Below are 15,768 nucleotides of genomic sequence, written 5' to 3'. Positions count from 1 at the left end.
CTGATTCACAGCTAATAGATCATGTACTGATATCAGCATCATGAATACATTTTATTTTTCCCAGATAATTTTAGTTAGTAAGTAGAAGTATCACCCAGCTCAGAAATTAATTCTAAAAAATAAACATAAATAACTGCTGAACTTTATTCCTCCTCCCCCTCCCTCCCCCCCCCCCTCCCCCCCCCCCGCCAAGGTCTAAGTTTTGGTTTGAAAGATTTTCTTTTTTTTTCAGTAAGGTTAGCAGGTTTCAGCCTCATAAAAACTGTACTTTGAAAAAGAATGCAAGTATTCTAGACTGAACTTCTGAGGGCAACTGTTTACATAAATCAGCTCAACCAGCTCCCCTTAACAATACAGCACTTGCAAATGCGATAGCACCATCCACTTTCCATTAATATGCAGCTATCAGTGTGGTGAGTCACACTATAAAGCATTTAACAACTGTTCTCATAAATACCATACACCATCTGTTAGCTGAATCAAAAGGCTATGTGCCAATTTTACTTTTGGATAGAAGGGTCTGTTTTAAAATTACTCCAGCAGTCTCAGGGCGTACAGCTATTATAAAAAATGAGTATAGAAACATGTCATTCCACCCAGTTCCCAAAGAGCATAGTTGAGAAAGAAAACATTTTTATCCAGTGGGATACTTTGACATTTTACCATTTGTTCTCATTGCAAGCCAGAACTACAGGACTTGAAAGTTTCGTTATTCATGGCAGGAAATACCAACCTGATATTTTTCTTAATATTCTCAGGGAAGATGTATACATTGAGTTTCTTACTAATTTATATTGAAATGAAGTGTTCTGACATTCCCAAAATACAAAAAAAGTTTTCATCTGAGTTTGCTGGAGTGACCCGAGCTATTTGGCTTTCAGCAGTTCAGTATAAGATTCTACTTGGTGACAACAGCACGTCACCTTACAGGAATGCTAGCTCATGCCATCATCCTATCCCTCAGGCTGGACACTGATTAGGTCACATCTTCACAAACTTAAGGAGGCACAGAAGTCCCCTGATGCAGCTCACTCAAGGTTAAATTACAGGACAATGAAAGGAAGCTTTGGGCATTGTCACTGCATTGGCAATCACTGCACAGTTGGAATTCAATTTCTATAAAACTCGGTTAACACAGACTACGATGAGGTTTATTGTCCTGATAGAGAAAGTAAGGACATTTTAGTTGGGAAGGGTTTAAACGCCTAAAACGTGTTAATTAGTCTAATGAAATGTACTTGTCATAACACACTTTGCTACCCATACATTTTTCAGTTTTCATTTTTCAAATATAAAGCAATTATTATCTACTCCCTTTCACTGAAGCTGCCTCCAGTCAATTACAGAGTCCAAACTTAAACTGGTTACACTTCAGAGGTCACAGCAGGAGGGAAGGAACAGTGGAAGTGCTGTAGGGACTGAAAGTGACTGAAATTTCATCCCTGGAAGTGTTCAAGGGCAGGTTGGATGGGGCTTTGAGCAGCCTGGTCTAATGGAAGGTGTCCCTGCCTGTGGCAGGAGGGCTGAAACTAGATGATCTTTAAGGTCAACACAAACCATTCTATGATTCTATGAAATACCACATGGGAAGCTGGCACATGGTGAAGATGCGTTATAGTGTGTGGGTCCAAGGGAGTGGATCTGCAAGAAGTAAGCAGGCATAAATCAATATTTAGACTTTAAAAATAAAATCCTACTAAATGGCGTGTATTGCCCTTTCTCAAGTGAATGCTTGAAAAACCATTCAGAGAGGTTTCCCTGGGCAGTTTTAAAAACTCCAGAGAGAGGAGAACATAAGTCTGTCTTTCTCAGAGGTAACTGTGACCTTCAAAGAGCAAATGTTGCCTTCTAAGAGCAGGGAACTTTACCTCCCAAATGTCCCTGTTTCTCCATCCTTGCCCTGTCAGCTGGCTATAGCACTATCCCATTTGTGAAGATCAGATTGGTAGGGAACAAAGTATTTCACAGACTTACATCTAAAAGCCTTCCACATCCCCAAAACACAAATGTTGCCTTGATATGTTGACCTCCTCAGGTTTGAAGAATTTTGCACTGTTTCCCAAAACTGGATGTTTTAAAAATAAATACTGAAGTATGAAAAATGCGCAATGTATCCTGAAAAAAAAAAAAAAAAGGCAAAATTGAAGCAACTTCCCTCCATGGTTACAGACACTCTGTTGCTGGTAATAAGATCTTTCTTTAATTATTAAATGGCAGGCAGCAACATTCTTGGATGCTTCTTTTCTGCACTGCTCCTGATGGTTGTGTTTTTCTGATCCACAAAAGCAGCAGTATATATTCTGGCTTATTTGAGATTGGTGGCTATAGCAGTAAGAAGGAACATAAGGTCTAAGAGGTCATACTATGCAACTATGAACAAGAAGGACACCCCTTTTGCTCTCAGACAAGTTTTGCACAGGGTAAAGATCTTAGGAGTGGAAGTGGAGGAGCATACAGAAGAGAAAGTTACACTGTTTCTTCCCTGTCTATTCACAACAGTTCAACTAAAAGCAGATGTGAGATAAAGTGACTGCGTGGGCTCTAGCAAAACAGGGCTCCAACATCTGTGAGGTCCATACTGCAGCAGTTCTCTACCATTTCAGGAAGGCTCATATTATTATTCTTAAATTGTATGATCTACTATTATTCATTATCACATTTAATGTAGTGTTCCTGCTTCTTACAGCACTAGCTTATGTATCTAGCGGAAACAGCCTTGAAAGTAATTTTATTTAAAAAATAACTTGAATCAATTGAATTTATGAAGTTCTGTTTCCATTCATCTCCTCCTTGATCTCTGTCCTAGAGCAAATGAGTGACTGTTCCCTGTCATGCCTCCACATACCAGTTTCCTCACAGCAGAACAGCTCTGACCCTTCAAACTCCCTGCCAACCCAGACCTTCCTGGCGACAGGCTTTAAGCTTGGTGCTCAGCTGCCTTCAAGCCCCACTTACAAACCAAGAGTTGAGTTGCAGTCTGGATATTAATCACTGAGCCCCAGGTTGCTGTTCGTGTGCTCCCCCAAGAGCAAGGTCCCCAGCCACATACCTTTGTTCTTGGAGATGGACTTCTCATCCTATGACAGAATCAAACAAAACTTGAAATTCTGAAATCTGGCGGTAAAATTAAAATCTCCTTGTTCTATGAGTATTTTAAAAACACTGGATGTGCCAGATCAGACTCATCACCAGTGTGCATATTGTAAGCAACACGTGTCCTTGCCATGCTCTGGGCAGAGCTGAACTACCTCTGCCTTTGATCCAAGCAAAAGGGAAAGTGATGCCTTAGGAGTGTGCCAGTCCTAAGTTCATGCACTATGCTTGCCAAGACCGTACAGCTTTCTGGATCTGGCACAAGAATGTGGCATGCTATTCTCTTTTTGGCAAGTGGACATATTTTTGCAATGGCACATTTCAGGCTTGTGTGTACTTGCAATGTACAGGAAATATATATACACTGCCCCAACACCCTCCATGACTACTGGAGGAAATATAATTTTCATTTTCTTGACAGAGGAGCATTCTTAGGGAAATCTCATAGACTCACAGAAATGTTAGTTGAAAGGGACCTCTGGAGGTTCAACATACAGCTCAAAGGAGAACTACTGCCAGCACCTGGTCAGGTCAGCCATGCTTTTTCTAGTTGAGTTTTCAGGACCCATTTCAAGGATGGAGATTCCACCACCACTCTCATTAGTCTCTCAACCTGTTTCCCAAACCATAGCCTGAATCTCTTAAGACACAATCAGTGGCCATTGCCAGTCCTGCAGCTGGGCATCTCCCACTTCCAAGAAATACTTGATTCTGTAGTCTTTGTAATAACCCTTGGCATAGTTGTAGGCTGCTGTTTGATCAACTCCTGGCCTCCTCTTAATCCCAGACACCCCAGCATCTCCTTCAGGTGATGTGCTTTAGGCCCAAAACTCAACAGTATTCCAGATGGGCCAGTGCCAAGCAGAGGGGATAATAACACCCCTTGCTAATGCTGGCCATGATCTTTACAATGGAGCTGAGGAAGCAGTCTGCCTCATCTGCGATGAAAGCTCATTGTTGGCTCACATTCAACCTGACACCTGGATCCTTAGCTTCTTCTCACTGGGGTCAGTCTGCTACTCAGACAGTTGCTTCCAGCCCATACTGGTGCAGTGGTTGTTCTGCCACCTGTGCAGGGATTTGCCCTTCTTCTTGCTGAAGAGGAAGTAGAGAGTTCATAGTACTTCTGTTGGCCTTGTCCTCAAGTTTCTCATGATCACGCTGCACTGAAGCATACCAGTGAGCATCAGCCATTCCCCCCCATTTGCAGATTTGCTAAGGGTGCACTCGGATCTCGTCACTGAGGTAGTCAGGCACATGTTGAATAAAATAGGCCCCATGCCAGCCCCTAAGTTACTCTGTATTTGCCAGACTGCCACTGAACATTAAGTCACCACTGATTATTCCTGATGAGTCCAGTGGTGCAGCCCATACGTACGTCCTCAGCTTCTGAGTGAGAATGTCACGGGTGTCAAAAGGCTCACTAAAGTCAAGCTATAGCAAATACACCACATTCCCCTTGTCCAAAAAGAGAGATGATAACTGGACATGATGGTAGGGGCTTAAGACTAGAGATCCTGTACCTTTGTGCCAGTTTTTCTGAAAAAGGCAGTTCAGGCACGAGAGGCAATATAACTGTGTTAACTGCTTTTCACTTCACCTCCAATTTGCATATTGTGAAGTTTAGTGCTAGTCATTTCAGAGCCATTTTTCAGTATTGAATAGTGCTAACTGCAGACTTCAACTAGAACTATGGAGAGTTAGTACCTCTGTAAAAGCTGCAAACCCAAGCCATTTTATTATAAAATCATAAAATGGTTTGGGTTGGAAGGCACTTTTAAAGATCATCTAGTCCAATCCCACTGCAATAAGTAGGGACATCTTCAACTAGGTCAGGTTGCTCAGAGCCCTGTACAACCTGACCTTGAATGTTTCCAGGGATCGGGCACCTACGACCTCTCTGGCAACCTATTCCAGCATTTCACTACCCTCATGGTAAAGTATTTCTTACTTATATCCGATCTAAATCTGCCATCTTTTAGTTTAAAAGCATTACCCCTCATCCTATTGCAACAGGCCCTACTAAAAAGTCTCTCCCCATCTTTCCTGTAAGCCCCTTTTAGGCACTGAAAGGCTGCAGCAAGGTCTCCCTGGAGCCTTCTCTGCTCCAGGCTGAACAACCTCAGCTTTTTCAGCCTTTCCTCATAGCAGAGGTGTTCAATCCTTCTCAGCATTTTTGTTGCCCTCCTCTGGACCCTTTCCAACAGGTCCATGTTTTTGCTGTACTGAGGACTCCAGAACAGCACACAGTACTTCAGGTGGGGTCTCGCCAGAGTCGAGTAGAGGGGCAGAATCACCTCCCTCGACCTGCTCGTCATGCTTCATTTCATGCAGCCCAGGATGTGGTTGGCTTTTGGGCTGCAAACGCACGCTGCTGGCTCATTTCCAGCTTTTCATACACCATCCAGCTTTTCATTATCTTATGAATGACCAGAAAGTCATTCCTTAGACATAAGGAAGAAGTTCTTTACAGTGAGGGTGGTGAAGCACTGGAATGGGTTGCCCAGGGAGGTTGCGGATGCTCCATCCCTGGCGGTGTTCAAGGCCAGGTTGGACATAGCCTTGGACCACGTGGTTTAGGGCAAGGTGTCCCTGCCCATGGCAGGGGGTTGGAACTAGATGATCTTAAGGTCCTTTCCAACCCTTACAATTCTATGATTCTATGATTCTATAAAGTAAAAGTTTAAAAAGATAATTTGAACAGTTTAAAAACCTCTGAAATTCAATGCTTATGTCAAACTGCCAACAAAACCAACAAAACTGAGATGAAAATTAAACCCCTCAAAATTTAACCAGAAGATATCTATTCCCCTTTAGCTTTCAGTGGATACGATACTGTAGAAGAGGGACTCTAAAAGCATCTACAAAGACTTTTATACTTTTGTAACTGTGCAATGTCATTATCATCAGATCACATCCTCAGTGACACCCATGCAGGAATCTGAACATTAATGGTGAGAACATAATACAGAAATTCAGGTGTTTTGTGAAGGTGGCTGAAGGTCTGATCTGTGATGTGGAAAGAGGACAGAAAAGCTTGATTGTAGGGGTCCTTGGTGAATTTGAAGGACTGGCATTCAGAAACAGGAAAAGAAGAAATTACATAGAGAAGCTAATGAGGGATCCTGAGGTGAATCTCCTTGAAACTACAGGTTCAGGGACAGTCAAAGTCCTTTGAGTGTAATACTTGTGCACACGTACATGCTTGAATGCTGTTGTCTTTTTTTAATGAATTATAACCTTAACCTGGAATGCAAAAGTATGTGCCAGGATGCCTTAAAATTCATGATACATTATTTGAACTTTACAATCTTACTGAAGAACTTCACTACCAATATACACTCAAATTTTGTTTCAACTGTATTTTCAATATTATTACTGCTGGCCACTTTTGTCAGTATAGTGGCATTTATGGAACTCAATAGATGGTAAAATAGCAATGGCATCATCATTAACATCATCTTTCCTAGCAAGTAGGGAACATACTGTGCAAATCCCTTTCCAGTGTCCTCACAGGGTAAGATCACAGAAAATACAAGCAATTTTTTCCTTCAGCTAGAGAAAGCATTTCAAGAGAAGGCGGTGAATGCTGTCACACTGGTGTTAAGCAATGCTATTGAGTGAGAAAGAAAAGATGCTTTGTTCTTAACGTATTTCCTTCTGTTTGCCAGAATGCCGCAGCAAGGTTGAACTTTCTCTGTATTTCTTTGAAGCAGTGTTGTCAGCAATGGTTTCTGCAGTAATTTTGTACCATACAAGTCCTTGTTCCAAACTTGTACAAGTTAGTACCATTTTTGTTTGCATGCATATGAATTACTGGCATATACAATGGTGACAACAGCATCATTCCAACATGTGCTTTTCTTCAGTGAAGTGATACTGAAATACTCAAGAAATAGCTAAGAGCTGGGCATGCAGAATTTGTTAGAAAGTATAGAGCACTAATATGATCACTAAACATGGAGAGAAAATTTTCAGAGAACCAGAAGCAACAAATAATGGGTTTCTATTTTCCAGTATGTAGCTTAAAACTGCAGACCACTGACCTTATTACAGTACAATTCAGAGCTCTTAGTAATGTGTTATCATCTCATGTACAGAGTAACGTATATCAGACACAGCCTATTACTTGAGGAAAAAAAGATGTGCAAAGAGAGCATGCTCAGAGAAATCTGGAGCAAGAGATGCTCAGTTCTTACTCAGGTACACAATGAGCAGCAATCACAGTAGCCTACTTGGCAATCCAATTGCCCTTATTAGCTACAGGACTGCTGCATTCTCCAGTCTCCTGAAATAGCATCCTGCAGTCTCATTCTAATAAGAGCCACCTGCTAGATCTGTATAAAAAGTAGATGTTTCATCATCTTTAAACACAGTCCCAGAGCTGCTTTCCATCTACAATCCCTTTCTTGCTCTCTGAGATACTACCTTTGTATGATTTCTAGAGTCCTGGTATTAGATCTGTACATACAATAACAAAGGACCTTTGAGATATCACATTTTTTTTAACGTATCCTTCTTACAGCCAAGCAGGAAAGAAGTGGATAAGTGAGAAATGCAGAAAGTAAAATACTGAGTCCAGCTTGGATCAAAAAGACAAATACTCTGTTTTAAATGTTCACTGGAATGAGACAACACCAAAATACTTCATTTTGGAGAGGAGTGGCAAGCTCAGCTTTAAAAGAGGATGGAAAGAGATAGCTGGATCCTTAGTCTAGAGAACATACCTTCAGGGTCTGCTTCTCACTGGAAAATTACAAACATGAAGGAAGCATTCAGCCCAGATTTTGTGACATCTGCTCAAGAAAATGTCCTTTGATAAGGGACCCAGAGAGATTTCCCAGTATTGCAACACATACCAATCCTGTGAACGTGCAGCATTTAATCTTTTCTTACACACGATGGCACAAGGTTGCCATCCCTGGAGATGCTGTTCTCAGCAGGCATCTCTTCTGGTATAGCAGGTGTGCAACCACCAACAGTGCTGTTTAGTTCTACTTGCCATATGTAGCACAAAGTTCAGGAGAGCCTCAGGCACCTCAAGTGTTGGCTACTGAATAATGTGCCCTAAGTACAAGAGCACCACCTTGTGATACCTGAATCACAGCATGCCAAATGAAGGAGGAGAGTGGCAGTGAGCAGATTCCTGCCCATCCCTGAGATAGAGTCCTCTGGGACAGCCAGCATCATGCAAACCTGCATGTGCTCCCTTTTCATTGCTTACTACCAGCGAGAAAAATGAGGAATAACGTACCACTCATATTTGAGTTGGGGAAAGATGTAGCACAGATAATATTTCCTGGTGTGCATGTCTGGAAGCAGAACAACTTCCAGTACAAATAATGTTATACATCCATCCAAAAGAATATGGTGTTAGTAGTAATAAATCACCTGCCTATAGCTACAGCCACCAACCAAATACCCATATAAAAAAACAGCATACAGGATTTATTAAATTGGACTGCTGTAAACCAGGTAAAACTTTAGGCTAGGGCAACGGATTTATTTTTCTGGGTTTTCTAGTATAAGACTGGATAGACAGTCTTGCTCTGCATAGCTGATCAGCCATTGTCTTTCGCTCTGTCTTCAGTAGGACCATTAAACTGCCAGCCCCAAGTTAAAGTTCCAGGTCTGAATGAAAGAACTTCACTTAAGACAAAAAAGAAGGCTACTGTCCAAGGTTTTTTAAATCAGAACATTCACTCAGAGCTGCCTTTCATGTTACAGCTAAATTCCTATTGCTGTGGGGAATTGAAAAAAAAAGTTTGCAGGAGCTGAGGGTGCTTGTCTGGCAAATAAGGCGTAAAGGTCATAAATAAAATGCAAAACAGTGCCTAGATGCTATCTGAGATGATATTCTGGGATAACAGAAATCTGGTCTCAGAATCATGTTTGCAAAAGAAACAGGTTGGCAAAGAAACTTAAGACATTCTGAGATACTGGCTTAAAATTTTAATGTTGTTCGACATACAGCTCAAATCAATGCAAGCTTTGGAAGTTCTGGATGAATTTAAATCCTATTCCAGTAATTATGTTAGGAATATGAAGCAATATAGAAATTTTTAAAACATCACCTACTAATTTTCATAGCAAAATGAGAAACCATTTGAATCATTGCCATGTTTTTGAAACAAGACGTTTTTATAAATTAAAATAATTTACAAAAAGATTCATAGCTCAAGCAGAATTTAGATACATGCATTCAGGTGAGTGAGTCACAAAAATTCTGCCTGTGGCATGCATACCTGAAAGGCACCTAAGCTGTCATCAGTAAAGTTATTTAGGCACCTAAAGTACTTCTAATGCATATTCCCAGAGGCCTTCTTATCTTGGATAAGATGAGTGTCTCAGTGGATATTTTGTTTCACTGTGTGTTTAGGCATTCTCAAACTAGTTGTTCAGATACCTAAAATCCTTTGTAGATTTAGGTACCAACACCACTGAGCTCAGCACAAAGCAGAGTTGGTGTACCTACTGTTGCTCTGAAATCGTTTGAATGAAGACCCCTGTGGGTGATGCCCATCACTTGCGCTACATAAAAGGTGATGAATAGTACTACTGCTAGACATCTTCTTTAGAAAAGTAAACAAGCTATTCACACACAAGCAGCAACTGAAGTGTCTAAGAGAGACTTCAGAGCTGTAAATCTCTCTCACTTACAGGCACCTGAATCCCAGGGACAGAGAGAGGGAACTTCAGACATGTCCCTTGCTTCAGCGTTTTCTCTGCATCCCTCTGCTTGGTAACGTGGCTGTTGTAAATTCCACAGCCTGGTGGCTGACTCTTTCATAGAATCATAGATTCCCAGGTTGGCAGGAACCTCAAGGATCACTTGATCCAGCCTTTCTTGGCAAAAGCCTGGGCTAGACAAGTTGTCCCAACATGCTGCCCAGCTGAATCTCTGAAGTGTCCAACGTTGGGGAATCCACCACTTCCCTGGGGAGATTATTCCAATGGCTTGCTGTTCTTACTGTGAAAAATTTTCCTCTTGTGTCCAACTGGAATCTTCCTTGTACCCATTACCCCTCATCTTTTCCATGTGACTTCTTGTAAAAAAGAGCCTTCCCTCAGATGTATAGGATAGTTTGGTGAGTAACTCAGGACTGCAAATTAGTGCCTCTGAACTGGCCACTGGAAAGTCAGGTTGGATGTCATCAGGCTTGGGTCCCTGTGCATCTGGGCCTTTATGACTTTTCTTTTCATCCTAATGTATGTAATTGTAAACCCAGAGTCTGGCAGCCACTTTTCCAGCAACACTAAGTAAAGAAAAGACTGTCTTTGTACTGCCACTCATTCTCTGAGAGAGTTTTGGAGGCCTTAAATATCATCAACATGCATGAAATTTTGCGATCAAAGGAATAATCTGGAACTATGAGTTCTTATTTTTTTAAAAAAGAACAACTTTTGAAGGACACACCTTTTAAGAATAAAAGACCTTAAATAAAGCACCCTAGATCATAGCAGTCTTACCGGAGTTTCCTGCTGTTATACTGAAAATGTCATTATGAGTGTGAAATCATTGCTAGGATGTTTTTACACACTAGACAGAATGGCAATATTCTCTGTAAATGAGAAATATTGTAATTATAGATCGACATTGCAACAAGCAATACAGGAACCTGGGCTACAGTGAGAACAAACCTTGTGGTACACCTTTGTATGTATCTTTGCACTATGGCTGGGAAGGACCAAGGAGACTTGCCACCCTGCAGATCCATAGTACGTGATATCAGCAGCTAAAGGAGGACAAAAAAGACAGTTTGCATCTGCCATCTGACCACCTTAGGGCTGAAGTTTTCTTCCTTTTCAGAATTAAGATAGCAGCGACTAGAAGAACATAATGCAAAAATGTGATTAAAAATAGCGTATCCATAACAGAGAATTTAAACAAGTTTTTAATTGTGATAAACATGCTCATGTCAGTTGGCCAAATGTTTTCTTTGCATGAAAACACATAAGAAGGATTGTGCCCCAAAACGTAACCTATGGAAAATGTTCATCTTTTGCGGGCAAGAAGAGAGACACAGTAAAATGAAGGTCATTTCTTTAGGTATCTACTTTAATGGTGCTGTTCCCTCTTCACACTTTTTTCCACTGTTTGTTTTGGGATATTTCCCTGCTACAGGCCTGCATACAGGAACTCAAAACCACCACAGTGGCAGATGTCCAGCAGCAGCCTCCTCCGTGCTCTCCCAAAGCCCACGGTACCAGCCAATCCACTCAGTGGTGTCCAGGCACTACCCTGTCCTCCTGAGAAATGGCTTTAAGTGCAGGGACAGAGGTCAAAATTAAAGTTGCAGCTAAAAGTTGCAGCTTCTACCAGTATTTTAAATACTACACTAATTGTAACTCTGTGTATATCTCCCTCCCAGTGGCAGTTTCTAGAGCTCTTAAGGCCACTAACACAAATATTTAGTAATAACCCACCAGAAATGTCAAAGTCAGGAAGTAAAATGCTACACCCACAGTTTTTTGTGCATTATATTTCACTTTTATTAAGGCATTACAAAACAGAAAATAGCCTCAGGAAAGTTCATTTAGCCAGTTAAAGAAGGATGTGATTTTTTTTTTAGTATGATGCTGGCTTATGTGTGTATCCATTTTCTTTGACTGACCTTTTCCAGATCAGCCTCTGTTGTTTAGAAAAATAGGCTGTCTTTAATTCATGCTGGATTTCTACCCAGCATCAAAAGATTTTGCATACATGGATCAAGAGATCAAAGGTGTTGATAATCTCCTGAAATCTGCTTGGTTTTGCCATTAGAGTTAGCTTCAATGTTAAAGAAAACAGAGTGAGTTGAGTTTGGGAAGTTTTTCTTGCAGTGCTTATTGCCATTCACAGTTTTGAGACAAACTAGACTGCTAAATATCCCTAATTATTCTAACTCTCATGTTGATTTCTCTCCTTTAGAACTGATGCTACATTTATTTCTTTTTTAAAAAGTGAAATTGTGAGCTAAGAAATGCTAGCAGTATCTATACAGGCACTCTGTCTGATAAGGCTTGAACAGATGCACAATTCATGAACTGAAAGTACATGATATAACAACTCAACTATTTATTGACTTGAAGCAAAGCTTGTTACTAACAATAGCCTATTCAGACCATATTTCTCTTCTGATAAATACACCAAAACAGGAAACTATTTGGAATTCTGTTTTTTGAAATACAGATGAACCCGATTTAGTTCTTATCATAGATGGAAAACATTTTCTGGTTTATTCTTCAGATAATTTTGAGCTTAAAGTTTGCTTTTAAAATACTTCTGCAGCTTTTCTTAGAGAAGGATATTCCAGGGCTACAGAAAAAAACTCTACATTAATTCATACACTCCATCAGCTTGCTCATTTCAAGGTTATAACAAAGTCCATCCCAAAATGATGTCAATAATTTATGGCAGTAAACATCTGTGTTCCTAATACACTGAGTAGTTCATAATGCACATGACTCATATTTAAATCATTCATTCCAAGTCTTTGAGTTATCATGTGAAAAACAATGGAAGAATGGAACAAAACTACTGCAGTGTTTTAAGAGAAAATCAAATTTGAAAAGCTGCGATATTCTGAATAATCTCATAATCATTTTAAATGTTTTGTGGCAACAGAAAAAAGCAGTAAGTGGGTATCACGTTGTAAATCAGGCTGTAATCCATGTCAGATTCTCAGTGATGGTAGAAAAACATGTATCTTTAAATATAAGCAACACATGAATATGTATACTGAAAAACATATAGTTGGATGAAAACAAGAATCAGTCAATACTGATACAAATTTTGACCTCCTGATTTCACTAGCAAAACTGGAACAATTGCTGTAATCACTGCATTAAAGAAGAACAACGCACTGAATTTACAGCAGTTTAATATCTGCTACGGATGTAGTTTTTTAATGCAAAGCAGACACTGAACTTCTTTGCATGGTTAAGAGGCATTTTGTGATGGATGCAGCTGCACAAACTAAGAGTATTCAGCCAGATGACTCAGGAGGTCACTGCCGCAGAAACATGTTGTTATTTGGGTAGGAAGCCATTATACGTTTGGTAAAAAAGCACTGGGGCTCTTGATTTCCATTTATTTTGACTATTTAGGCACTTAATGCAAAAGTGGAGCATCTCCAACAGGGAGGATTGGTGCATACCCATAGGAAATCATAATGTACTCCAGATGGGAGAAAATTCTGTTGGGAAGTCTCAGTGCAAACTTACTCAAATAAATAAGTTGTCCAAGAGGATTATATCAAAGTTTTTAATTTGTCAGCAGTCTAACTTAATTACAAGCCTCTAGATTATCCTTATGTGGGAACTGCTTTAGTCTTTCTTGTGGGACATGGTTGGTTTTGTATGACATATCTAAATAGACATGGAAACATGAGGGTGAGTGTCAGGATGCATCTCTAGCCCAGTGGGTTGGATGTCATCCTGGAAATCTGCTACCCTTGGTTCTCGGTAATGTTTCCATGTGAAATCCTTTCAGGATTTCTCCCTCTCCTTCAGGAGAGGGAGACTGCTTTCTTCTTCCTTCTTGCCACACTCAGTTGGCCAGGATACTAGTCCAGAGTATGGGAAGCTTTAACTTGGCTTCCACACCCAACGTGAGCTACGTGTCAAGGTTTTTGGAAAACAAACCCTGAAACCTTTGCGTAAATTCAGCCCAGCTGAGGTGATACAAGCAATTCTCATTCTGTGAGGCTGGTTTTTGGACAGCCTTGCAAAGGTTGGGTGGTGTGTCACAATGACCAGCCAATGCACTGGTTGCCTTAGCTACAGAGGAGAGTGGTGATGACTTGTGGGTGGCCTGTGGGCAACACTGCTGCTTTCGCTGCTGTGCCAGGCACTGAGGGTGTTTTGGGATCTGCACTGTGGACAAAGCCTTGACACTGAGTCCCCTGGCAGGTACAGCTGCAGGGACACTCCTGATAGCATGGGCTTGCTAGAAAATCGCCCTGCCTATCTGGAGATTGTGCATGGTGAGGAGCATCTGCTGGGAAGCAAAAAGCCACATGCAGCTCAAAGGTTCTGTAAAGTAGTGGCCAAGAATGGACAAATCTTGCTCCAGCTGCTGATCTGACACCCAGGGCCAGCCAGGAAGCTTCCACTAACAGTCTGTACACAGAGACATGAAGAGGCTAGAAGCATCATCTCCCAGCAGATGGCTGGGATTAGTTCTCTCACTCACCCAAGAAATCAATCCTGGTGATCATATTCTCTGTCGCTCTGGCTTTTTGATATGGGATTGTATATATTTCGTGAGGAAGACCTTTATCCTTTACATTAGCAATTATGATATACACATTACTTTAAACACAGCATATAGTTTTTGACATCTTGTAATCAGGCACTTTTTTATAAAAGTAAGGGATGTAGGAATGCCATTTGTAAATGAATATTGAAAGAATATGTGGGTAGCAAGGTGAACACATTTCTACTACAGATCCTGTACCAAATCTTGTACAGTCATAAAACTCCCTAGAAGTAGCTTTTCAAATTATTATTGTTTTCTGCCTTTATCAGTTCATGGAAGCTCAAAAGAGCTAACTAAATTTCTTTTGAAAGGAATTACAAATTCTGAAGAATCAATAAATACAACTGTATTCCCAGCAGAACATTTTTATATTGTGCTAGACAAGGATGAAGATGCATTTCCTGTAAACTTAGTTACGAAAAAGACAGCTCAGAGACTACAATTTAATTACTAAGATACAACAAGACATCTGGGTAACTGCTAGATTGTCAGCTTTTGAAAGAGTTTACAAAGTGATTTTACAGGAAAAAAAGGAAAGGCTTATTTTTTGCCTAGGGTGGTTTTTAGCTATGGAAGTTTAGATGTTTAAGTGGAAAGGAAAGTTTGTCAATATTTTAAAACAGGAAACAAAAAAGATTAAAAACAAAAAGCCAGCTATGAGGCGTTAGAAGTATGCCACTTCACAAAAACAGAGGAGTCCTTTCACAACCAAGCATTTGTTCCCTTATTGTACAGATAACATTTATAGCGGATTCCATCCGTATCACATTGTTTGTTAATGTAAAGAATTGATAACAGAAATTACCATTCTCTTAGCCTCTGAAAAAGTTACCGAGGAGTGAGTTTATCATCAATGATATTTCTGTATAAGTAGCCTTGCTGATTTTTCTAACCTAGTTGTTTAATAATGTTCCATGTTCCTACAGTATTTACTTTATTATCAAAATAAGCAAAATAACCCTTGATCTTATTTGCTCTTTGAATTCAGAATAATATTTTTTTCCGTTGTGTTTTTCTAGTTTAATGCTGGTGAAATTCCATTGAATTTATGGGCAGCTACCCTGATATAAAACTGACATAGTGGAGTATTAAGCTTTTCTACTCAGCTTTTCCTGTATCACCTCAGATAAATAGACTTTTTATAGAAATACACTCTATTTTTTATAAAAGCTCCCACTGTCTAGTTTGTTGTTCAGAAGCTTTTGCAGATGTTTATCCAAAGTTGGATGTAACAGTTGTTCACTCCACATGGACAGACAAATAAAATGCCACCAATTTCCTCTATCTCCCAAATTCACTTCCATTCCTTGAAACCTGCAGATACTTCTCAGCTTTACATCACACCCTAAAGGTAACTTTGGAAGATGCATGTCACTGGCCAGAGTTACCAGCTCACCTTGCAAGAGCTGTCCAGGTCTTTGCAACACCAAAAT

Source organism: Strigops habroptila, chromosome 2, assembly GCF_004027225.2.
Source record: "Strigops habroptila isolate Jane chromosome 2, bStrHab1.2.pri, whole genome shotgun sequence".
Taxonomy (NCBI): Eukaryota; Metazoa; Chordata; class Aves; order Psittaciformes; family Psittacidae; genus Strigops; species Strigops habroptila.
The sequence above is the reverse complement of the archived record's forward strand: the minus strand, read 5'-3'. Positions refer to the sequence as shown.